Here is a 27,630-nt window from a genome sequence, read left to right as displayed (position 1 = left end):
GTATTTATCGGCGTATACCGCGCACTTTTTTGCCCTGAAAATCAGGGCAAAATTGTGGGTGCGCGGTATACGCCGATACCCGCTTTCCCCACGCCGAGTTTGAATACTGCGCCAACATATACTGAGCGCAGTACACTCGTGTATTGTCGGGCAGTCTCGGCTCCTCCCGCGCTGACGTCCTGGACGTACAGGACGTCAGCGCAAGAGTAACCGAGCATTGCCGACAATACACGAGTGTACTGCGCTCTGTATATGTCGGCGCAGTATTCAAACTTGGCACGGGAAACGAGCGGGGAGGACGCGAGGACGCCGCAGAAGGACGCCGGACCCGACAAAGAGGACACCCGAAGCCGCAGACGGACGCCGGACCCGACGAGGCCGCCGATGGACGCCGCGCAAGACACCAAAACTGTAAGTACAAAAAAACTTTTTTCCACAGGATTCGGGGCAACTTTAGGGGTGCGCACTATACGCGGGAGCGCGCTTTCCCCCCCGATAAATACGGTATGTTGTATAGCAGAAAGTAAACATTTTTGTCTTTTTTTCAAAACTGTAATTTTAGTTTACAGCACAAAAAAAAACGCAGAGGTGGTCAAATACCGCCAAAAGAAAGCTCTATCCTGGTCCTTTATCATCACTGCAGTCCAAAACAAACATCAATTTGACCCCATTAACGATTAGAAATTTGAACAAACATGCAAAAAAAACAAAAAATTTCGAACAAAGCTTTAGGACCCATCCGCACCATTTACCCTGGGATGCAGTTAGGGTTGCCACCTGTCTGGGATTCACCCGTACAGACTGGGTTTCTGAATCCTGTGCCCGGGTTTCAGTCCGCCTGACACCCTGACACATCAGTGGCAGTCCCGCAGCGCCAATCCTCCTCTCCTTCTCTCCCCTCCTGTCGGCTTCCAGTGTTTTTAACTATATTGGCAGGGGGCACTTTAACTCACTGCACAGGCTTAGCATCAACCTCGTCTTCAATCTGGATCCTCCAGCCTCCCCTTGGCCGGTACCGGGTCCCCAAACAATGACGTTTAACATGGGAGTCTATGGAAGTGGTACCTGGCTTTCAAAAAACGGTGCTCCCTGGTCTTACGTGCCATGTACATGTGGTACACCGGTAGAGGAGGAATGGGGCTACATATGTGCCAAGTTTGGGCTCTGGGGGACATATATGCGGCTGGTACTGACTCCCCAAAGTTGGTCACTCCAAAACACCGATTTAACATTGGCGACTATGGGAAAACAGGGTCAGCTTGGGACACTGTTGCTACTCGGCCATAGGTCCCAGTGACACCAACTTGGCATGCACGGGAGAACCGGACGTGTAAAGTTGGGTGTTTTTGGTCCTAAAATCTGAGGTGGTTCCCCATTTTGGTGAATAACTTTCGAACGGAATGTGCTACCAACTCCAAACTTGGGGCACATACACCTGAATAGCAAAGATAGCTTGCGGCTAAAACCCCAGCCTGGGCCTTTATTAAATGGATTCAAGTGGTATTCAGTGGAACCTCAAATAAATGGTCATCAAAGTGCGTATGGTACCGGAAATGATAAAGGACTCACCATAGTGAAGTTCTGTAAAACATATGGAAATGTAATAAGAATAAAACTTACAAACACAATGTGTGTACAGCATAAAAGAAAGCCGGCCAGCTATGCGAATGCCCGTCCGCTCGGACTATCACGCGATGATGTCAGCACGTCTCCTCCTCCCGACGAGCGTTTCGTCACTCAAATGACGTTGTTAGGTGCCCCAGACGACGTAATTTGTGTGACGAAACGCACACACCGAGTTTGGGCTCGGTACACCAACCGGAAGGGTCTGGTAACCGGAAAAGAGCACTTTGCTCATGCCCTGTTTATGCAGGCTCTAAGCGTGTTCACAACCACTGCTCAAAACACAATACACAGGATCATGTAAATGTGATCCAACAGTGTGTTTTTTCTGTGGTGGCTGCCCAGACTAGTTGGGTATATCCTCTTGAGTGAAGAAGGTCAGATATTGGCTTCTTTTCTCTGCACAGAAAATCTTCATTGAAATCTCCACAGTATTATAGGTTGGCAATCCATTCTTTCCAAAGATTCCAAAAGGCCCAGCAGGTTAGTAAGGAATTGGCCAATACTGTAATCCGGTGGCCTCTAAACAACAGCGATCAAAGCTTGTACAGGGCACTTCAGTTTGACAACCAAGAACTCCAAGTCAGTCACATTGTGATGATACTGCTTTTCAAAAGCCTTGAAATGGTTTCTGACATACAAAGCGACACCTCCGCCACTTTTACTTGCAATGTCAGGAAGTTTCGTGTACGAGAGGTGTCTGTTGCGTTTGAACAGGTTGTAGCCTTCCAGCTGGAGACTTTCAGCAACAGAAGAGCCTGAGGCCCCGTACACACGACCGAGGAACTCGACGTGCCAAACACATCGAGTTCCTCATCGAGTTCTGTGTTGAAGCCGCCAAGGATCTCGGCGAGCCAACTTTCCTCATTGAACAACGAGGAAAATGGAGAACATGTTCTCTATTTGGCCCGACGAGTTCCTCGTTGGCTTCCTCGGTGAAAAGTGTACACACGACCGAGTTTCTCGGCAGAATCCAGCTCCGATCGAGTTTCTGGCTGAATTCTGCCGAGAAACTCGGTCGTGTGTACGGGGCCTGAGAGATGAGTTTCAGTGAAACATAAAACATCTCCAAGTGTCAACTCGTGAGATTTGATATCTTCATTGTGAGCTGGTATCCTTCCGTGTTGTGATGGATAGTTGTTAAAGGGGTGGTTCCCCCTAAAACACATTGCTAACAATAGATTCCTAAGACCCGTTACACTGCGGGTAGGCTGGCTTTTTTTTTTTTTTTTTTTTAGTACATACCGATATCTCCCCGTCTCGTTCCTTGTCGGTGGGCGTTCCTAGTTGATTGACGTTCCTCGGAGGGGCGCGTACGTGACGTCACGACTTTCCGAAAGAAGCCGAACGTCGCTGCGCATGCGCCGTATAGAGCCGACTCTATACGGCGCATGCGCAGCGACGTTCGGCTTCTTTCGGAAAGTCGTGACGTCACGTACGCGCCCCTCCGAGGAACGTCAATCAACTAGTTCCGCCCACCGCCTAGGGACGAGACGGGGAGATCTCGGTATGTACGAAAAAAAAAAAAAAAAAGCCAGCCTACCCGCAGTGTAACGGGTCTTAGGAATCTATTGTTAGAAATTAGTTTTAGGGGGAACCACCGCTTTAATGTTTGCTGTTTGTCTGTGTGATTTGGGGAAATTTTGGGTAATTTTGGGCAAAAAGTGCAGTTCTGGGAAATGTTGTATTTGTAAAAAAAGGAAAAAAAGTTGTATGTTGTATTTGTATTCCTGTATGGGTGGGAGGGAGTCCCTTCTAATCACTCAGTTGCTCTACTACTGTTAGGGGTCTCCTTCTCCTGGAGTACACCTGGAAGTGTGTGTGTGTAGGGGGGGGGGGGGGGTTCTTCCCTGACTCCAGTTGTACTGGGGGACAGACTGACCTTGTTTGATTAAACTACGCCCCTTAAGCTCCTCCCCTCATTAACACAATTTTGCCACATCCACTGTTTGTCATGGCATGCTATGTGTGCCACATTATTACTCTTCTTGGGGCACCCAAAGGTGTCGCAGGTCTTTTACAATCCTGTAGTGTACAGTATACTGCAAAAAAAAAAATGGAACCGATAAAGTGTTCGGGTTTGGCATGATGAAAAGTTGGCAACCCTAGATGCAGTAGTATTGCCTAGCGCAGTCCCATTGCAAAGACATGGCAGTTTTCTTTGTTTCTTATGATGTCAGCTTTGTAGTGGTGTGCACTGAAAAAAATGTACTGCTTGCAATACTTTTTTTTCAGTGCAACGGGCTGCAGAGAATCCCAACAACTCTTTGTGAATAGAACTTATCATGAAATGTCACTTGTGCCATACAGGGGATCAGTTACAGTAATTGTTCTCCTGCCACACTGATCACACCCGTGTCCTGTCCACGATCCGATTCCCCCCTGTGTGCCCTGTAATGCTGCTGGATTTCCCTCCTCTCCCTGATGCCAGCTTTCGACTGCTGCAGGGGGGAACTACAGGGGATCAATTAAAAAAATGTCTTTCCACCGCACTGCTCACCCCGTTCTGTCCAGGATCCTCTTCCCCTCTGCTTCCCCGGCCCCCCCCCCCCGGTGTTCCCCTTTTCACCGCTTCCCCTACTCCACCTCCCACCAGCTGCTGTGGATACATAGGAGATCATTTCAGGATAGACAGCGGGGGGAGGGTTTGGCAGTAATCGTCCAGTGTGAGGCGACGCACCCCACCACATATATAGCCCCCCCGATATATTATTGGTGATTGTATTTGTTTCATTACATATGTGCCAGTGTCAATATTTTGGAGGCTCCCTACCTGTATACAGGGGGTGTGTATGCTCACACACTAGTTTGTGTTACAGTAATACTATCTGATGGTTTTGATTCGTTTTTAATCAGTTTTCTAATAAAAGACAACATTTACATATACATACAATTTTTGTGTGTTCTATACAGTGCCAAAAAAAAGTCACATTTACTGTGGTCTATATTTTGTTTAATTTACTCCTAAAGCAGCCCCATTTTTCTTCCGTGTTTAATGTTTCCAGGATTTGGTCCCAATTGATGTCAGTTAGAAATGACCACAGTTCAAAACAATTGTCTCGTTTGAAATTTTGTGTTCTTGTGCTTCCCTTGTACCTCCCTTTTCCATGTTTTACCTTAAATGTGATTATCCTATGATCGCTAGATCCCAAGTTGTCCCGTATTTTCACATCTGATATCAGACTTACTAGGATTGTTTGCAAATAATAAATCTAGCAGGGCATTCTTTCTATTTGGGGAATCCACCAATTGGGACATGAAGTTGTCCTGTAAATCATGAAATAACGGGACTTTAATGAGTGAGCTGTCCCCTCTGCCCAGTCAATATCGGGATAATTATAGTCCCCCATTATGATGACATTTCCCTACCTCGCTGCCATTTCTAACTGTGATAGTAAGTCCCGCTCCTCCTTCTCCTTCAGATTGGGTGGCCTATAACATAACCCCACTATTAATTAGTCACTTACTACCTTCCCTTTCCTTCCGATACAAGGAATATCCCTGTATATTTTCCAGCCAATCTTGAGAGCTGTCAAACCAAGTTTCAGTTATTCCGGCTAATGCCGCGTACACACGATCAGTCCATCCGATCCGTTAACCGATGAAGCTGACTGATGGTCTGATGTGCCTACACACCATAGGTTAATGAACCGATCGTGTCAGAACGGTGACATAAAACACAACGACGTGCTGAAAAAAATGAATATCAATGCTTCCAAGCATGCGTCGACTTGATTCTGAGCATGCGCAGGTTTTTAACCAATGCTTTTGCATACTAACGATTGGTTTTGACCGATCGGTTAGGCGTCCATCGGTTCAATTTTAAAGCAAGTTCTGTTTTTTTGACCGAAGGATAACTGACCGATGGGGTCCACACACGATCGGTTTGGACCGATGAACCGGTCCTTCAGTCCGTTTTCATCGGTTTTGACCGATCGTGTGTACGCGGCCTAAGTCTAAGTCCTCCTCATGTAATAGCTGTACATTTTTATCTTTTAGATTTAACAAGAATTGTGTAAGTTATGTTGTGTTTGTGTCTGGTAATAATGATTTTAGTGTAAAAAGATTGTTTTGCTCTTTTCGGGGGGATGGCTTTCAGGTAGGCTGTACAGGGCCCTGTGATTTCTAATGGCAGCTCTGAACCTGTTGAACCTGCATTCAGCACAGCTGCTGGCAGGGCCGTCTTTAAGGCAGGGCAAATAGGACAAATGCCCTGGGCCCTGTCATTGTTGTGGGGCCCAAAGAAGCTGCCTCATACTTGCCAACTATCCTGGTTTGAATTCCCTTGTCCCTTAAAGTTTTAGTCCTGTGCTGTGTCCCGATAACTCAGTGTGAAGTTCTGTTACTAATGCTGCCCAGCTCTGCCCTACCTATTGTTGTGTATGGATGGCTCACCTGCAGACCCTGGCCCGGATTCACAAAGACTAACGCTGATGTATCTAATGATACGCCGCGTAAGTCCACGGATGCGCCGTCGTATCTATGTGGTTGATTTTGCAAAGGAGATACGCCTGAATTTTGGCTCCATCCGACCGACGTAAGTCTCCTACGCCGTCGTATCTTGGGCGCATATTTACGCTGGCCGCTAGGGGCGCTTCCATTGATTTACGCGTCGAATATGTAAATGACCTAGATACGCCGATTCACGAACGTACTTGCGCCCATCGCAGTAAGCTACGCCGTTTATGTAAGGCGTACGTCCGGCGTAAAGTTAAACCACCAAATAGTAGGTCTAAGTCATGTTAGGGTATGGACGTCGGAACTGCCGTCGGATTTTTACGTCGTTTACGTAAGTCGTACGTGAATGGGGCTGGGCGTAGGTTACGTTCACGTCGTATGAATTGAGCCGGCGTATCTTAGGGAGTAAATTCGACGTGATTCTGAGCATGAGCTGTTTGTTCGGCCCTTTATTTACATGGGGTCACAGTTAATTTCAATGTATCACGCCCACTACCTGCCTACTTTGAATTAGGCGGGCTTACGCCGGCCCATTTACGCTACGCCGCCGCAACTTAGGGAGCAAGTGCTTTGTGAATACTGGTCTTGCCTCTCAATTTTACGTCGGCGTAGCGCATATGAGCTGTGCTACGCCCGCTCAAATGTACGCCTCTCTACCTGAATCCGGCTACCTGTATTTACATGTAAATAACCGACATTCATATGTACATAATGGCAGCATTCATATGTAAAAAGCGGCGTCCGGTGGCATTGATATGTAAATAAAAGCGGCATTCATATGTATATCATGCCCCCCTAAAGGTCATATACACCATCACCTATACTGAATGCTGTTGGATCACAAGGTGTTTTCTGTCTATTGATGGGTTTGCTCGCCTCCCTAGTCAATGGTGTGCAGGCAGTCAGGAGATGATGTGCTGTAACCTCTAGCAACCAATCAGTGAGCAGTATTACTGTACAGTAATCTCTAGCAACCAATCAACAAGCAGAAATCATGTGCTGTAACCTCTAGTAACTAATCAGTGAGATATAATGTGTGCTGTAACCTCTAGCAACCAGTCAGTAAGTGGTAATGATATACTGTAACCTCTTGTAACCGATCGCAATCGCTGCCTGATCTGATACAGTAAACAGATTTTGGGCCAGATTCACGTAGCGCAGCGGATCTAATAGATCCGCTCGTTCTACGTGAATTAAGATCCGCTCCCGCAAGTTTAGGAGGCAAGTGGCTAATTCACAAACCACTTACCTCCAAACTTGCGACGGCGGATCCTAAATCCCCCAGCGGAATTCAAATTCCGCGGCTAGGGGAGTGTCATATTTAAATCAGGCGCGCTCCCGCGCCGATTTAAATACGCATGCGTCGTCCGGGGAATTTCCCGGCGTGCATTGCTCCCACTGACGTCAATAGGACGTCAGTGGTTGCGACGGGAGCTAGACTTGCGACGCGCGTGTTCGTGAATCGGCGTACGCAAACGACGTAGGAAATTTCAAACTCGACGCGGGAACGACGGCTATACTTAACAATACTTACCCCTGCTTTTAGCAGGGGTAAGTATACGACGGGTACCGCGCTACGGAAACGACGTAAGAACACTGCGTCGGGTCCGCGTACGGTCGTGAATTTCGCGTATCTCGCTGATTTACATATTATTCAGTGTAAATCAGCGGGAACGCCCCCGGCGCCATTTTTAATTCAAAAAAAAGATCCGACAGTGTAACACAGTGTAACACTGTCGGATCTCAGCCCTATCTATGCGTAACTGGTTCTATGAATCAGGCGCATAGATAGGACCTGAAAAAAGCTGAGATACGATGGTGTATCTGAGATACACCGTCGTATCTGCTTCGTGAATCTGGCCCTTTGAGTCTAGATGCTATTTATTGTATGTTTCAGAGCAGGTGGAGAGCGAAATTTGGGGGGCCCCAAGAAATTTTTTGCCCAGGGTCCAATCAATTTTAAAGACGGCCCTGGCTGCTGATGTGATCTGACATAAAGCCCCAGTTCACACTGGTGCGACTTGTCATGCGATTTGACAGATTAAAGTCACATGACATGTCGCATCCTATTTCTGGCTATGGAACTGTTTATATATTGGTGCGACCAATTAGGAAAGGGTTCCTGCACTAATTTTGGTGATTTCATGTGTGACTTGCAGTGACATCTGTGCATGAAGTTGCACAGATTTCGGCAAGCTGCCCATGAAATTGCACTTACCGGTGGCTTTGAAATCGCGCTGTACTAGCGCGATTTCAAAGCCCCATTTGGTGTGAATCGGGGCTAAGTCTTAGGATGAATTTCGTTCCATCACTGTAAAGACAAATATACTGTAAATAGAAAATTAAACTGACTGTTTACCTACATGTAGCTGATAGGTACACTTTAAAACAAGAATCTGGGCCGTGATGTGTCAGAATCACACACAACGCAAAGTCCTTTTTCTCACATGTAGAAAATACACAATATCCAGGATGTCTCATTCTCTTTCTCTCTCTGGCTATATAATTAATCATTTTCAGAATTATAAAAGCATTTGCACAAAGGATTTCTGCTGTACCAAAACACTCTATCCATGCAGTATCCAATCACATCTCCATTGTCCACATAATTCTCACAGCGGGGTCTGCTCCGTCAGTTCAATACGTGAACAGTAATTGGTTGCTCCCCAGTATAAAGAAGTAGGACAGTACAGCCTTGTGATAATGCAGTAAAATCATGTTCAACCAAAGCTGCATGACATGCAGTGCTGGTGTCCTGATAAAGGTTCTCTAGCAGAAGTCAATGTGCCTACAAAACCATACTTCCATTTATTTATGCAGTTTTCATATCAAAATGAACCATAGGCCATCTCTAGTTACGGGTCTACTAGACCACAAATGGCTTTATTTTTGTTAACAAAAGATGTTTTTGAAGAATAGACAAAGGCATACAGCATGAGCTTGGGAGCTCTGGGCATAGTTAATTTGCATATAGGACATTACATATAATAAGCTTAAAAAAAGACAAAATAATTGTCATTAGCAGAAATAAAATTGAACACTGTATTGTGAGACATAGGGGGTGTGATGCCATCCTTCACTATATGAATTTCGGTCACTTCCTGAGAAAACTAAAACATTTGCTACATGGGTGGCTCAGCTAACAAGATTACTGGCAAGGTCAACAGGTATTTTTTGCATTTCTCAAACAAATACAACAAAACACAAATACACAAAATACAACAAAAGGCATGTTTAGACCAAAAGGGACCAAATAAGAGAAGTTAGTTGTTAGGCTTTACATACCCTTTAATTGACAAAAGCACCCTCTTTTAGTAGAATTTAAAAAGAAAGTGTATTTTTTTTTGAATTTCAAAAGAAGTTTATTGAAGAGCAGTACAGTACAATTTAATACCACCAGAACAACCTGGGGCAGAGTGAATTACACACAATACATATTACATTTTCAACTTAGACGAACAATCATCACTCGATAATGAATAGGATACCCTATTTCATTGTGTACTAATGAACATGGGAAAATAGGTATACCTAGTAAGGGCACTCAAATCCAAAGTCCGTCCCGACACCCCCTATGGGTACACACTGTGCCGGGGACTGACTAAATCGTTAAATTCAGATAGAGCGCCGTAAGAGACAGGACTGGTCTCACAGCTGTGAAATAACGGAGACTTTCAGAGCCGCGTGAGAGTCCTAGAGTGAGGAATATATTGCTAAACTCTAGTGGCTCGGTTTAACCTGGAGTAACCTAACAATACCGTCCAAAATATACCAAATCTACTGTGGTTATGTTACCTGATAAGAAACTATCTCTAACTCAAGCGGTCAGAGCTAAACTGACTGCTACCAAAACAGTAAAGTACCGTGTTTCCCCGAAAATAAGCCCGGGTCTTATATTAATTTTTTTGACAAAAGACCCAGTAGGGCTTATTTTCGGGGTAGGGCTTGTTATGTGCTGTCTTCTCTTCCCATCTACTGGAACGGAGTTAAAAATGCCTGTAAAATCAAATAATGCACTGTATTACAGCCCCCATACAATGTAAAGTGTGCACTGTACCTTCCTACAGTGCCTTCCTTGGTCCTTCCGCGACCCGCCTGATCGGTCTTCCATGCTCTGAGCACTGCAGAGGGAGGTGGGGTTGGGGATCCCCCGCTGACAGCTGGCAGAAGGTGAGCAGCGGGGAATCAGCTGAGAGCCGCTTGGCACATTCATGTAACCCCCGAACGGTCTTTTCCCATTCCGAGCACTGCAGAGGGAGGGGGGCACGAGATCCCCCACTGACAGCTGGCAGAAGGAGAGCAGCGGGGAATCAGCTGAGAGTCGCTTGGCACATTCATGCACCACCTGAACGGTCTTTTGCCACTCCGAGCACTGCAGAGGGAGGGGGGCCCTGAGATCCCCCATTGACAGCTGGCAGAAGGAGAGTAGCAGAGAATCACCTGAGCGACGATTGGCGCTTTCATGTACCGCCTGAATGGTCTTTTCCCGCTCTGAACACTACAGAGGGAGGGGGCCGAGATACGCGCTGACAGAAGAGGAGGAGAGCAGCGGGGATCAGCTGAGCAGCGCTGCAACGAAGGTATTCACCAAAGAAACATACAGTCTAGACCACACAACCCCAAACTTGGGCTTATTTTCGGGGGAGGGCTTATATTGCAGCCTTCTCCAAAAATGACAGAAGGGCTTACTTTCAGGGTAGGTCTTATTTTTGGGGAAACACGGTAGAAGAACAAAAGAAAAAAAAAGAAAAAAAGATGAATAGATAGAGAGTAGAGAAGAGAAAAGAGAAGAGAGCGTTGCCAGCTGCAGACTTTAAACGATCGTGGAAGTCGCCAAGATTCCTGGGATAAGGGATATTCCTACATGTCTGGCCCAAGGCTCCCATATTGCCTCAAAAAGTTTAGTGGTGTTTAGTATGGAGCTGACCATTTTCTCTTGGTTCGTGATCCAAGATATTTTCCTCTTGGCTTCCTAAATAGAGACTATTGGCTGTTTCCAAGCACCAGCCAGTGTAATTATATTATATGTATCAGTTTTTGAGTATGTTTAGGGGCTTGGGGAACGTGGACCCCAAGCAGCGCTATTTGGGGGGATTTCGCTACAGGGACGCCCGATACCCTCCTGATGAGGTTAAAGATTTTGTTCCAGAATCCTCTGATTCTTGGGCAATCCCACCAAATATGAAGCATGGAGCCCTGTGCTTGACATTCGCGAAAACACAGCGGTTGAGGCGGCTGGGAACATTACCGCCAGCCTACTAGGGACCAGGTACCACATCATTAAAACTTTCAGATTAGCTTTTATCAGAAAAATATTAACAAATCCTTTAAAAGCTCTTGTTCCTACCTTATGCCACTCCTCCCGTCCCAGGTCTCTTGCAGGTCTCTCTCCCACGCCTCCATGTAAGAGAATTTAGAAATAGGTTCCGATAGCGACGTGTATACTATGCCTCCCTTTTGCTCCATCATTTGGTCACACCATCGCTCATAGGGTGTAGGGGGGTAGTGCTTGTTCTTCCAAATTGATGATATTGAAAAATTTGGGAGTGCCGGATCTTTTCAGAGTCCCCCCCCCCATATTTTGTATTCAAATATGCAAATGAGCAAGATACGCAGATTCAGAGACGTACGTTTGGCCGGAGCAGGCTACGCGCGATGCTCGTAAGTAGAAAGTCCGGCGGAAAGTTACCCCTCATAAAGCAGGGGTAACTTTGCACCAGACTTGCACAGGTCAGCTGGAGAGCAACTACAGCAGCACCATTACAGACGTCCTGAGCAACAACACTTGCAGGACAACACATCTGTATGCCAACATGCCAGGGGCAGCCGTGGTCATAGCACTACTGCGTCGACGGGCACGTAGGAGGGCACAGGAGAGGATATTCCGCATGCGCATTGACGTCTTTGGCATGGGTGAATCAGAGGTGTATCGCATCTTCAGATTCAGCCCTGAAGCCATCATGGAATTAGCCACAGCCCTGCATGATGACATCACCAGCAACACACGCCGCGTCCATGCAGTGCAGCCACTGGTCAAGGTCCTGGCAACACTCCATTTCCTTGCCAGTGGATCTTTTCAGCGTACAAGTGGAGTCATGGCTGGTTTGTCACAATCCACCATGAGCAGATGCGTGCACCAGGTTGTCCCTGCAATCCTCAGACGCATGTCCCACCACTTCATCAAACCCACCCAGGAGCATCTGCGGCAGAAGGCAATGGCAGATTTCTACAGAATTGCCAGATTCCCACGCACCGTGGGGGCCCTTGATTGCACACATGTGGCACTACGGCCCCCCAGTGCCACAGAGCATATATACTGCAATCGGAAGCATTGGCATTCCATCAACGTACATCCTCCTGTCTTTTCCCTTCCAGGTGATGTGGCATATGCACTTGGACCCCATCTCATGACTCCATTCCAGAATCCCCAAACCAGAGGAGAGAGAAGATACAGTGGTGCACACGCACGTACCCGTGGAGTGGTGGAACGCACCTTTGGCCTCCTGAAGTCCCGTTTCCGATGCCTGGATAAGTCTGGGGGGACCCTGTTGTATTCCCCAAACTTTGTGTGCCAGATCATCGGTGCATGTTGCATTCTGCACAACTACGCCATGAGAAAGGGCCTGGAGATTGACTTACGTGATGACCTAACCCCCGAACCACACAGTCCCCCCCTGCCCGAGGGTCCCCGGTCTGCTGAGGGAAGAGCAGTCAGGAGATGCCTCGTGGTAGGCTTCTTTACAAGTTAAACACACACATTCATCATGGCACAAGGAGAATGCACGCATGCACACCACTGTGGTCACTAGCACACACAACCCACATCCACATGACATTGGATTAGCCCAAGTCCACCAATCTGGACTTGTGAGCAGCAACGCCACAACAAGGCTCCAATTATGTTGCTGTCCATTCATACACCATTCACACGGGTCGTGGGGATAACTTCTCCCCAACGACCGAGGCCTGATGTGGTGGCCTGCAGCTCCACCATACAGGTCAGAAGGGCTGCGCCGTTGCCAACAACATCCTGCAGGCTCTCATTTATGGTTACATTCTGGCCAGCCTGCTGGGTGAGGGCCTGCTGCACTGCGACAGTGCAGGCAGCCTGGCTCTCGGCCGAGGAGGCCAGGCTCTCTGCAACTCGGTGCAGATCACCCGCTAGGGAACCCATATGGCGGGTCTGCCTGGTCTGGTCCCTCGCCAGATGATTCTCAAATTCCTCAGGATCACCCCTGGTTTTTTGGGTAGCCTTCCTAGAGGCAGGAGAGGCTTGGGGCCGGCTGGAGGGGGTGGCCCTTGAGGGGGTATCCCTGAGGCGGATGGTGTCCCTTGAGGGGGTATCCCTGGGGGGTATCCCTGATAGGGATGGTGTCCCTTGAGGGGGTATCCATGATGGGGATGGTGTCCCTTGAGGGGGTATCCCTGATGGGGATGGTGTCCCTTGAAGGGGTATCCCTGATGGGGATGGTGTCCCTTGAGGGGGTATCCCTGATGGGGATGGTGTCCCTTGAGGGGGTATCCCTGATGGGGATGGTGTCCCTTAAGGGGCTATCCCTGATGGGGATGGTGGCCCTTGAGGGGCTATCTCTGATGGGCATGGTGGCCCTTGAGGGGCTATCTCTGATGGGGGAGGATGTTTGGGAGGGACCAGGTATGGGGGTCTCCTCCACAAGGTATACCGCATCCTCCTCTATCCCGACGTGCTCCTCCTCCACTTCCTCAAGAGGTGAGGAGGGGTCACTCTCCACCACGGATGGCGTGGGTCGCCCAGCAGCCGACCTCCTGCACATCTGTGGATGACACAAAACATTCACATGTTGGTGGACCCACACAGTTGTCACATGTTCCCTTGCCCCCCCACACATGCTACACACCAGAATGAAGATAAAACACACTTACCTGTCCTCAAGGGCTGTTCCCCCAGAATCAAAGCCCTCCAGGCCCTCCACCAGCTGCCTATCCAGGCACCTGGCAACGACCATCTCCTCTGCCGTCAGGGAGATCTTTGCGGCTGGTCCTCCTCCTGTGCCAGTGGCATGCCTCCTGATCGCCACAAGCTTCTCCTTGACAAGTCTCCGCAGATCGTTTATTTTTTTTCTTATATGTTTAGGCTCCCTAGCCGCCACGCCGAGGGCATTTTACCTGTGTGGTGATCTCCAAATAAATACGGGTTTTGTAGTCCTTGCCAGTGGTGCCACTCTGTGGCCCATAGAGGCGGGCGCCTTATTGGGAGAGGCCATCAATAATTATTGCCTTCTCCTCAGGACTGAAGTTGGTCATCCTGCGGTCCGTCGAAGTCCCTGGTGAAGACATATTTCCAAAAAAACAAAAGTACTAGCACCCAAAAATGCTTGTGTACTTTTGCACTTGACGGGCACATGTCTGGGCGTATTAATACACTGGGCGTAGGCAGTGGGCCGGCGTATCTTAGGGGTTACGCCGGGCGCAGTTGTGCGCATGCGCAGATGGGGGCAGACAATCTGTCGTCGTCACAGCGCATGCGCCGTTTAAGATACGCCCGACGTATCTCTCTGCGACACGTTCGAACCATCATTTGCATGGGGTGACGCTGTCAAAAATACGTTCCGCTGGTGCATCTTGGTGAGTAATATCTTTCTGAATACAGTACATGCCTCTCCGCGCTGGTCCGGCGTAGCGTAAATAAGATGCGCTACGCCGGCGTAAATATGCGCCAATGTATCTGAATCCGGGCCATAGAGTCTACAAGCTATGGTGCTACCTGATGTACTGACGGCCTATCTCATTTCTTAAAGGCCTAAAATGTCAGAACAGTACACATATCCCAAAGGACTCCTTTTTAGAAAGTAGATAGTCCAAGGTATTTGAAGGTGTAATTTTTTCACACAATTCTTAGGAAATTTAAGAAATACATTTTTTTTTACACACAAAATTGTCATAATACCAAGTTATTTCTCACACACAACATACGCATACTTCCAATCAGTGGCGTAACTAGAACCTTCAGGGCTGGTACAAGAAACCATGAAGGGCCTTCCTTCCGAACCTGGTGGTAGAACTCCAGGGTCCGTCGCAAGTACGATCTTTGTGAACCCTGTAGTTCCGCCACTGGTATCAGTAATTTTTTATTTTTTTTTACATTTTTTAGGGGCCACGTTGTGGGGGGGGCTTTGGTGAAATATCAGGGGTCTAAACAGACCTATGATGTTCCACCTTTGAAACCCAGAAGAAGACTGAGGACACAGCCCAAATCTCCTTCTCTGCAGCCTCAGCTACACTGAATGAATGGACAGGAATAGCTTCCTGTCGAAATTATAAACTGAAGCATAGTAAACACAGTTTACTATTCCACAGTTATGAATGGACAGAGTCAGTGATGGGTACAGATCACTAACTCTCAATTCATAAAAAGAAGGGGCCAGTAAATTACAGCATGGTCTGGAGATGGGGTTCCTGTTCTTTGGGGAGGTGGGGTCCTGGTCCAGGAAAGATGGGGTCCCTGGGTGAGATGGGGTCCCTCTCCCTAGGCAAAATAGGGTCTCCAATTCCTAGGGAGGATGGGGTCCCTGTTCTCAGGTAAGTTGGTGTCCCCATCCCCAGGGGAGATAGGATCACTGCCCCTAGACAAGATAGGGTCCCTTTCCCAAAGGAAGCCGGGGTCCCTTTCCCAGGTGAGAAGGGGGCCCTTTCCCCAAGGGAGATGGGGTCCCTGTCCCCAGGGGAGATTGAGTGGGGTATGGGATGGTGTGGGAGGATATGGGGTCGTCTTACTCACCATGACCAGGCACTCATCCATGGTTGTCTGGGCTCCCTCCCGCAGCAGCAGCACAGATGGGCGATCAGCATATCTCCAAGAAAAATCTGTCATCGTCATCTCAGTATGATGGGGGAGGATGGAGGCTGGCAGACAAGCCTGCGGTGTCCTCTGGGGAGCTGGCTCTCATAGGGCTGCATCTGTGTACTGAAAGTTTGTTTTTTTCCCAGGAGAAGCATGCAGTTCAGTGTGAGCTGGGGCCGGGTCACAGTCGCGACTCCTGCTTCCAGTTACACCCCAAAATACATTCTGCTACTCCTCCTGAGTATGGTGATACCATATGTGTGAGACTTTTCCACAGCCTGGCCACATAGAGAGGCCCAACATGCAGGGAGCACCATCAGGCGTTCTAGAAGCTTAAAGTGGAGGTTCACCCGAAAAACTTTTTTTTTTACATTAGCGCCAGCATAGTAAGGACATTTCATTTCGGCATTTTTTTTTATTTTCTCTGCACTTACCTTTATATCCTGATTTTGTCCAGGGCTTCTGCGTTCTGATGTCTCCAGGACTGGGCGTTCCTATCCCAGCCTCAGGGTTCCGATGACTGCGGGACTGGGCGTTCCTATCCTTCCGTTGGATGATTGACAGCTTGTGAAAAAGGTGACCTGGCGCACAATGCGCGTCACCAGATTTCCGGAAATAGCCAAGCTGCGAGTCGGCACTATACGGCGCCTGCGCCCGCCGCGTAGAGCTCACTGCGCAGGCGCCGTATAGTGCCGAATCGCAGCTCGGGTATTTCCCGACATCTGGTGACGCGCGTTGTGCGACAGGTCACCTGTTTCACAAGCCGTCAATCATCCAACGGAAGCATAGGAACGCCCAGCCCTGCAGTCATCGGAACCCGGAAGCCCTGGAGAAAAACAGAATATAAAGGTATGTAGGAGGGGGAAAAAAAAACGCAGAATTTAAATGCCCTTACTATGCCCTTACTATGCTGGATCTAATGTGTGTAAAATTAAAAAAAAAATGTTTGGGTGAACCCCCGCTTTAAGTTACACATCTAATTTCATTCCTACCTATCACATTTTTGAAGAACCTGGAGCACCAGGACAGTGGAATTACCCACAAAATGACCCAATTTTGGAAAGAAAACACCCTAAGGTATATTCTATGAGGCATGGGCTGCAGATAGGTACTCGGGTACTCTGATGGGCTGCAGGAGTGTTCCTGCTGGTGTATTTATACAATGCGCCGGTAGGGAAGTGGTTAAAATTCATACCAGACCCAAAGGGTCCCCCCACATTATTTTTCCCCCAATGTTTTAAAATTGACATACAGGTGCAGAAAAATTGGGCCTTGGGTGTTGGTGGTGCCTGCACACTGTGACCCTTCATAGTTACTCTTGCTGGGTGCAGGAAATGAGCAAACAAAAATTGAAATTACATGCACCTGGCAAACACTTGCAGAAAAATTGGGCCTCTTCTGCATGTTGTGGCTCAATAACACGGTCAGCACCGGAATAAAAGGAGAAGCGAAGAGCGTGCCCCACCTGCAGAGGATGCACCATGTCCAAGACCACCACTTTCTACTGTAGACACTGAGGCTGCTTGCCCTCTTTTAGTGGCCTGTGATGGTCTGCCACTCCTTGTTGGCCTTTCAGACATGATGAGGATTTTTGGGGGGGATTTTTATATTAGAGTGTGGGATGGAAAAATGGTGCTTGGTTGAAATACTTTTCTGCTTGGTGCACCATACACCGTTTTATTGTTGTTTTTTATTTTTTTAGGGGGATTTTTATAACTTTTTATTATAGAGTGCGGGATGGAAATATGGTGCTTGGGTGCCAGTGCCGATCCTGACCTCCCTGGGGCCCTAAGCAAAATTACATGTTACATTAAAGTTGAGAAGCGGGGGGGGGGGGGGCTGGGGGAGTGGCGAAAATGACATCTTACATTAAAGTGAGCTGGGGGTGCTGACTTCTTACCTCTTCTCCCATGCAGCCAGCGAGTTGAGAAGCGGGATGAGGGGCTGAAAATGACTTCTCACCAGGCGGGGCCTCTAGAAATTTGGGGGCCCTCCGCAGCTTTGAGGAGAAGAAATTACGTCAAAGATGGATGCCAGTAACTAGCGGTGGTATGGGTGCTGAAGGGGTGTTCTTTGCCAGTTTACCAAAGTGTAGCTGGAATGTTGGTTAATGGGGGCACTGCGGTCAGTGGTCGTCTCTGAGCCAGCTTGTCGTCTTGAGGCCTATGACCAGAGGTTAGGTACCGCAGTGCCAAAATGTTATAATGTTAAAATGGTTACAAGATAGTGTTTTAGTGGTGCCTGCAAAGTCCAGCACTAGTGATGGATAGAACTGTTTTCAGGAATATGTTGTTGGTTATATGTTATTTATTATTTAATATTTAAAGTTATTTAAAATAAAGGAGGCTGCTACGGACAGTTTTTACTCCAAGTTTACAGTGGTGGTCTCATTATTTATTAAAGGTTAAGGGGGGGGGGGGGGCTAGAAATGGTGGGGTCTTAGCAGTAAAGGGTAAATATGGATACCATAGTCATGAACTGGACCTTGTTTTCTGCTCTGTTTTACTGTATTTGTTGCAGACTGAAATAAAGAATCCCTGTTTTGTAAAAAAACATGCCTTACATACAGCATACTTTACCCTGCCCGGTCTCAGTGCCTGAAAGAAGAAACTCACTATCAAGGAAAGGTGAGTGAATACTACTGGGGAGAGGTGGAGGTAACTTTGCCCTATAGTAGTGCCGTAGGCTCTGCTACTACAATTGAATGACTGAGGAAAATAAGAAATTAGGAGAAAACATGGTTTAAATAGTGTGAAAATGGCAATTGCATAATATACATACATACATAATCCTGCATTACTAAATGTTGGTAAAAGTTCCTCGATCTGGGAGTCTGCTCAATAAATGCAATAAATCTTTCCAGACAGCAACATGGTGAAAAACTATTGAATGATCAGCAAATCAATCATTTGCTGTTTTATAACTATATTGTATCTCTTTTTTGATTTGGAAAGTATGCATGACTTTTAGCTCTGCAAATATTATTATTGAAGAGAAGATCCAGCAGGTGGTGCTGTAGAGCAGCTCCAGCCTGTGCTTATGGGCTGACTAATAAATTCTGTAGAAAAGTGACTCATGCTTTGCACAGTAGTAACTTGTATCAACAAAGCTTGAAAGTTTTCATAAAAAGAAAAAATAAACAGCATTTAACACTGTTATACCCGCATCTCATTCCTACTGGTTAGGACATATATAGGTAGATTCAGTAAGAGTTAGGCCGACTTATCAGTAGATAAGTCGACCTAACTCTGAATCTACGCCGACCTATGTTTAAGCGTATGCTCAAACAGAGATACGCTTGCGCCGTCCTATCTTAGATTGCAATATTTTGGATGGCCGCTAGGTGGCGCTTCCATTGAAGTCGGCGTATAATATGTAAATGAGTTGATACGCCGGTTCACGAACGTACGCCCGGCCGCCGCAGTCGATTTACGCCGTTTCCGTAAGGCATTAGCAGGCCTAAAGTTATTCCACCTATTAGGTGGAATAACAATGTTAAAGTATGGCCGCCGTTCCCGCCGCGAGATTCGAATTTTTTACGTCGTTTGCGTAAGTCGTCCGCGAATCGGGATTTACGTAGTTTACGTCCACGTCTAAATAAATAGGCCCGTGCGGCGTATGTAGCCGCAATGCACACTGGGAAATGCAGGCGCCCGGCGTAACGTAAAACGTAACGTAACGTAAAAAAACGTAAAAAACGTGAGGTCAAGCCCCATTACCATCAAACACGCCCCCCTCCAACACATTTGAATTCGGCGCCCTTACGCCCGCCCGCTTTAGGCTACGCCGCCGTATATATGAGCAGGCAAGTATATTGAGAATCATTACTAGCCTAGCTAATTTACGTCAGCGTAGCCTAAACACGCTAAGCTACGCCGCCGTAACTTTAATCCAATGTACCTGAATCTACCTAATAGTACCTTTGTCTTTACTACCAAATATAGAGCCTACTTTAAAAATATTAATTTTAGACTTGACTTGTTAATAAGATAGAAGTTAGGTATCTTTGTTTACATTTTTTTAAATGTAAATGGTCCCAAAAAAGTTTCAAAAGTCTCTGATCTGCCCGCCACAATGTTGCAGTCCCGCAGATCACCACCATTACTAGTATAAAAAAAATGCCATACATCTATCCCCTATTTTTAGACACGATAACTTTTGCGCAAACCCATCAATATATACGCTAATTGGGATTTTTTGTTACCAAATATATGTAGAAGAATACATATTGGCCTAAACTGAGGAATACATTTGTTTTTGTTTTTTTAAATTGGGGATATTTATTATAGCAAAATGTAAAAAATAATGTATTTTTTTTCAAAATCGTCTGTATTTTTTTGTTTATAGAGCAAAAAATAAAAACCACAGGTGGTGATAAAATACCATCAAAAGAAAGCTCTATTTGTGGGAAAAAAATATGTCAATTTTGTTTGGGTACACTTTTGCACGACCGCACAAGTTAAAACGACACAGAACAGTAGTGCAAAAAATGGCCTGGTCATTAGGGGAGAAAATCTTCCAGTCCTTAAGTGGATAAAGTAAGAAAACCAAACCTCAAATCACTCTCCTATATCCATCAGTACATTACCAACGGATGAGCAAAAATGGGCTCACATATTCAATAGACCCCTCAATATGGCAAACCCTATACCAGTGATTCTCAACCTGGGGGTCGGGACCCCCTCGGGGGTCGAATGATGATTTGCCAGGGGTCACCGAATCCTGGGCTGTTCCTGATGCCCGCACCGCCCTCCCAGCCTTTTTGCCCACTCAGCCTCTTCGCAGCCGCCCATTCAGTTCACAGCATGGCTGGGGGGCAGAGACTAGAGGTCAGCTGACTGGTGAGGAATGTGAAGTGGGAGGGGCTGGAGGAGACCCTAGCTCCTGATTTCGGCAAAGGTGTCACTGCTACGAGACACCACAAAGGGGTTTTAATATTGTACAAGTGGAAAGGAACTCAGGGAGCTCTAAATTTTCATGGGTTATGGGTGCAAATTACTTGTCTTGCCTTGGGTGCTGACAACCCATGCTACGAAAATAATTTTACTGTTAGGGGTCCCCACAACCTGGGAAATTTTATCAAGGGGTCACGACACTAGAAAGGTTGAGAACCACTGCCCTATACCCTCCAATCCATCAAAAAGCGAGCAGAGGGACAGGCAATCAGAGAGGCCCACAAAGGATATAACCGCTCGTCCCGCATGACAAAAGACAGGAATACCCACAATCCACTTGCACTGTAAAGAAATGTGTTCCCAAAACATTTATTTTTTCTAAGACTATGTAGTGCTTGTCTCTCTATGGCCCCGTACACACGAGAGGATCTATCCACTGGTATTTATCCGCGGATCAGTTCCAGCCGATAGATCCTGTGGTGTGTACGGCCCAGCGGATATTTTTCCGTGGATATTTTTCGGGCCAATGGATTTCCAGCGGATAAAAATTTCTTAGCATGCTAAGAAATCTATCTGCTGGAATCCTGTCCAGCGGATTGATCCGGTGGTCTGTACAGACTCACAGGATCAATCCGTCCGATCCCCTCCCTCGCATGCGTCGTAATGATTCGACGCATGCGTCGGAAGTCTTTACCTTCCAGCGTCGCGCATGTCGCCGCGTCATCATCGCGGCGACGGCGCGACACGTCATCGCGGATGGATTCCGCGCGGATTTTGATCTGATGGTTAGTAAAACCATCAGATCAAAATCCGCCAGAGGATTTATCCGCGGGAACGGTCCAGAGGACCGTTTCCAGCGGATAATCCTCTCGTGTGTACTAGGCCTTAGAGACATATTTTAAAGGATTGCAATAAAATAAAATAATATTTCATATCTAAATGGGTATGACTAGTTATTCTAATGCCCTTACACACTTGGATGGTTTTTCCGACGGAATTTCGCTCAAGCTTGGCTTGCATACACACGGTCACACAAAAGTTCTATGAACTTTCGCCCGTCAAGAAAGAGGTGACGTACAACACTACGACGAGCCGAGAAAATTAAGTTCAATGCTTTCAAGCATGCATCGAATTGTTTCCGAGCATGCGACGGAATTTTGCACGTTGGAATTGCTACAAACGATTGGATTATCCAATAGCAAAAGTCCGATGGAGCATACACGCACGGTCGGAATTTCTGTTCAAAAGCTCACATCGGACTTTTGCTGTCGGAATTTCCAATTGTGTGTACGGGGCATTAGAGGAGGTTTCAGCACTCGCAAAGTCCCAATTTTTTCCTCTCTTTCTGCATTCTTATCCCGGGACGTGGTGCTGACCCTCAACTATGTACATTCTTATTTAGAAAATTAACTAGGGTGGTAAACACCCGACTATTGTATCTCAGAATTAAATTTAAAATTGATGAAAAAACACACACGATTTAATACCTACCTATAGTGTGAATTTTTGTAGGCAAGCAAATAAATTAAAAATAAGAAATTACTAATTTTTGTGGTCAGGATTGGGAGGGTTTCACTTCCAGAAGCAATTGGAACAACGGAAGGTCAACAGGATCTAAATGGTTTCTTCCATAGAAAAAAATCACAACTACCGTGCTGATTAAAAAATAATCCCTATATTTTAATTTCTATATAGAATGTAAATGCATCCCCTTTGGTTTGAGGATCCAAATTTTTCCCACCATCCCACTGGTCAGCAGTGAGATGAGGGGAATTTGGGAGTAAAATCTCCATAAATGTTCCACCCAGATGATAGAGATCCTAAAGGATCATTATGACAAGGAAATTATGGGGATAGTGTCAGGACCTGGATTTGAACCTGGGACCTCAGCTGTGTCTGGCAGTGAACCTTCTCACTGAGCTATCTGGGATGCTGGACAGCTCCCTGTCTGATCTGCTGGACAAACCCATCTGATCCATTGAACATTCCTGCCTTGTGTCTTGATTGTCTTGAACCTTCAACCCCTTGCTCCTCCCACAAACTTCCTGATATAAGCCATGTCTCTGCACTTCCTCCTTGCCAGAATATTGTGCTATCTCCAGCCTGTATCTTGCTCCTGTCTTCCCTGCTGCCGTCCATATTTGCTACTGCTCGTTATCGACCCTTGGCTTGTTATCGACTACGCTTCTGCCTGATCCCAACCTACAAATACTCATTACCGACCCTTGGCTTGTTATCGACTACGCTTCTGCCTGATCCCAACCTACAAATACTCATTACCGACCCCTTGGCTTGTTATCGACTACGCTTCTGTTTGATCCTTACCTGCTTATCTGCTATTGTACCCCGGCTTTCTCACCTCCTGGTGGGGCAATCCTGAGGACCGCGACCTGGCGCTAACACGCAGCAAAATCCATCTTCACCTTCAGAAGCTCTGGTGAATACCGGTTAGCGCTTAGATTCCGCACCTCAGGTGACCCCGTGTCATCAGCCAGGGTGACCTGTTCTGCTGCTATAGCTACTGGCCTCTGAGCCTGACTCCAGACCGTGACAGATAGATGATTATTATTATTATTATTATTATTATACAGGATTTATATAGCGCCAACAGTTTACGCAACACTTTACAATATAATAGGGAGACAACACAGTTATAATACAATAAAATACAAGAGGATTAAGAGGACCCTGCTCAGATGAGCTTACAATCTAATAGGGTGGGACAGGTGGTACAAAAGTTTGTATCTGTGGAGAATGAGCTGATGGAAGTGGTGAAAGATTAGATGGAGACGTGATCAGCTTCCCTGAAGAGATACGAAGAAAGAGGATGGATAGCCGCACTCCAATGACCAAACGGTTGTCTTTTATTCAAAAAAGCACAGCAAGTACATCACTTCACAGGTGCAACAAAGGAACAGGTAGATAGCCGACGCGTTTTCGCACTGAGCAAGTGCTTAATCATAGCTTCCCTGAAGAGATGAGTTTTCGGGGATCGCCTGAAGGTAGTAAGAGTAGGGGATAGCCGGACTGGTTGAGGTAGCGAGTTCCAGAGGATGGGAGAGGCTCTGGAGAAATCCTGGAGACGAGCATGGGAGGAGGAGAAGAGAGAGCTTGAGAGTAGGAGGTCTTGAGAAGAACTGAGAAGACGGTTTGGGTGATATTTGGAGACAAGGTGGTTATGTAGTTCGGGGCAGAGTTGTGAAAGGCTTTGTATGTTGTGGTTAGTATTTTGAATTTAATTTGCTGGGTGATTGGGAGCCAGTGTAGGGATAGATGAACAAATTCAGAAATGATGCTTACCGTAGGTAATCAGGGCCTTACATCTAATGAAAAGTATACAGAAATGCAGAAAAGTTTAAATTAATTTATGGAACAGTTTAATAAGAAAATAGGACTAAATAAAAATAAGAAGTTGATGCGGGACATTGTAGCCTATGATTTAAAAAAAAAGCCTATAGGTGGCAGACAACCCAGAGGGGAAAACACTCGTATACGCACTCACCGTCCTAACACAGCAGGAAATAGGTTCCACTCAGAATAATGATGATGACACAGATTTAATATCTTCCATCTTTTCTTCATTTATATCTTCTCAACAGATTCACTCTGGAACCCCTGAGCATCTGAAAAATAAAAATCCAAGTTTGGTGGTCGGGGCACTGGTAATACATGCACAAAAAGACAAAACACCAACAAGGATAACTTTTCTGATCTGGGTGGTTTATCTTTACCTCCCCTAACGTTTCTTTTTCTCAGTTTCAATCTTCTACTTCGACTCAATCTAATCAATTTGGTGGTAGCATCACTACACAATCGCATAATGGAGGTGATGGTGGAAGCTCAAGTCCCTCTGGAGAAACACAGAACACAAGTAATCAAGTAAGAAACCATTTTAAATCAGCAGCCCCTCCTTCTTTTCAGGTAGGCCAGCCCCCTTCGATGGACTCCAAGAAGCAGGGCAACTTGGGGGCCTACATGACCAAGAAGAATTAGAGAAAAACAAATTACAAGTGATCAATCTATCCTAATACAAACTGACCAAGGATCAAATGTAGTTGGGACTGAGTTTTTGTCTCACCCAAAAAGGGAATAAGTTTGAGAGGGCAAAGTGTGTGGGGGGGGGTGTTACCTACCTAACACGCACTGACCTCCCTGACACACACTGACCTACCTGACACACACTGACCTACCTGGCTGACATTCACTGACCTATCTGACATACACTGACCTACATGGCTGACATACACTGACCTACCTGACATACACTGACCTACCTGACATACACTGACCTACCTGACATACACTGACCTATCTGTGACATACACTGACCTATCTGTGACATACACTGACCTACCTGGCTAACGTATACAGATCCTACCTGACACACACTGACCTACCTGGCTGACATACACTGACCTACTTGACAAACACTGACCTACCTGACATACACTGACATACACTGACCTATCTGTGACATACACTGACCTATCTGTGACATACACTGACCTACCTGACATACACTGACCTATCTGTGACATACACTGACCTATCTGTGACATACACTGACCTACCTGACATACACTGACCTATCTGTGACATACACTGACCTACCTGACATACACTGACCTATCTGACCTATCTGTGACATACACTGACCTACCTGACATACACTGACCTACCTGACATACACTGACCTATCTGTGACATACACTGACCTATCTGTGACATACACTGACCTACCTGGCTAACGTATACAGATCCTACCTGACACACACTGACCTACCTGGCTGACATACACTGACCTACTTGACAAACACTGACCTACCTGGCTGACATACACTGACCCACACTGATCTACATGACCAGACTTCAGGTGATGTAACCTCCTCCTGCAGCTCAGCCTTAGGGTTTGGTGTGCCCATCACAGTAGAGTAGACAACAGCAGACACTCCAGGCACCCAGAGCCATGACAGAAGAAGAGAGCCGCCCACCCGAGCACCGAGCAGGGATCTGCTCACAGTGACGCGGCGGCCGCCATGTAATTCCCACCTTCTGGAGCCTGCAGTGCCTATGATGGACATCACACGTCCTGCGGTGCCGGAATTGGACCAGTGGGAAGTCCTTAACCACTTCCATACCAGGCACTTACGCACCTTCCCGCCCAAGCCAATTTTCAGCTTTCAGCACTGTCACAATTTGAATGACAATTGCGCGGTCGTGCTACACTGTACCCAAATGAAATTGTTATCATTTTGTTCCCATAAATAGAGCTTTCTTTTGGTGGTATTTGATCACCTCTGCGATTTTTATTTTTTGCGCAACTAAAAAAAGACCAAAAGTTTTTATTTTCTTTCTGTAAATTTTTTTTGTAAATAAGTAAGTTTTCTTCTTCAATTATGGGCACTGATATTATTGGCACTGGTGGGCACCGATGAGGTGGCACTGGTGGGCACCGATGAGGTGGCACTGATGGGCACCGATAGACGGCACTGATGGGCACCAATAGGCGGCGCTGGTATGCTGCACTGATGGGCACTCATAGGCGGCACTGATGGGCACTCATAGGCGGCACTGATGGGCACTCATGGGCGGCCCTGATGGGCACTTATGGGTGGCACAAATGGGCACTGATAGGTGGGCACTGGGCATAGATGGGCACTAAGAGGTGGCACTGATGGACACTGGGTGGCACTGATGGACACTGGGTGACACTGAGGGGTGGTTCTGATGGCATTGCTGGGCACAGTCAGTGCCCATGTTGCCAGTCAGTGCCCATTTGTGGGCACTGATTGGCATAGATTGCATTTAAGACATTTTTTATTGTATATATCTATTTGTGCTCTATTGAGCACTGGGGGGCACTTCCTGGTGGTCCAGTGTGGGGATCCGAGGGGGGGCTGCGCTGATAAACAATCAGCGCAAACCCCCCCCCCCCTATCAGCTCTCCTCTACTCGCGTCTGTCAGATGCGAGTGAGGAAGAGCCGGTCAACTGCTTTTCCTGTTTACATCGTGATCAGCCGTGATTGGACATGGCTGATCACGTGGTAAAGAGCCTCCGCCGGAGGCTCTTTACCGAGATCGGAGATGCAGGTTGTCAGACTGACACCCCGCATCACCGATTGCCGCGCTGCGCACCCCCACAGGATTTCACAACCACTTCCCGGACGTCAATCTCCTATTGAATGGGCGGGAAGTGGTTAATAGGCGCTGCAGGCTCCAAAAGGCGGAACCTACTATGTCACTTGGCCACGCTCGGGGTCAGATTGGTCCCCGTTCGGGCTCGGGGCTAATAATAGAATTGTGAATGCCAAGGTTTTTGGGCACTCACTCGGGGGCTCCAGCCCCCCTCAGCCCCCTCCCCGACGCCACTGAGCACAACCATTGGTCCCTCCACACATGCCAGGGTGCTGGGTGTAATCCTTGACTCTGACCTCTCCTTCAGCCCCCACATCCAATCACTGGCTAAATCCTGCCGCCTTAACCTCCGCAACATATCCAGAATTTGACCCTTCCTGACTAATGACACCACAAAGCAACGTATTCACTCCTTGATTATTTCCCAACTTGACTACTGCAACTTTCTCCTTAATGGCCTACCATTCCACGGTCTATCCCCCCTTCTGCTAGACTAATGCACCTCACTAACCGATCCGTGACTGCTGCTCCTCTCTGCCAATCCCTTCACTGGCTTCCCCTACCCCACTGTACAAAATTCAAAATGCTAACTACAACATACAAGGCCATCCACAACATTGCCCTAAGCTACATCACCAACCTCATCTGAAGATATCGCCCAAATAGTCCCCTCTGATCCTCCCAGGACCTCCTGCTCT

The sequence above is a fragment of the Rana temporaria genome, chromosome 2 (assembly GCF_905171775.1).
Source record: "Rana temporaria chromosome 2, aRanTem1.1, whole genome shotgun sequence".
NCBI classification, from domain to species: Eukaryota; Metazoa; Chordata; class Amphibia; order Anura; family Ranidae; genus Rana; species Rana temporaria.
Note: the sequence above shows the minus strand (reverse complement) of the source record.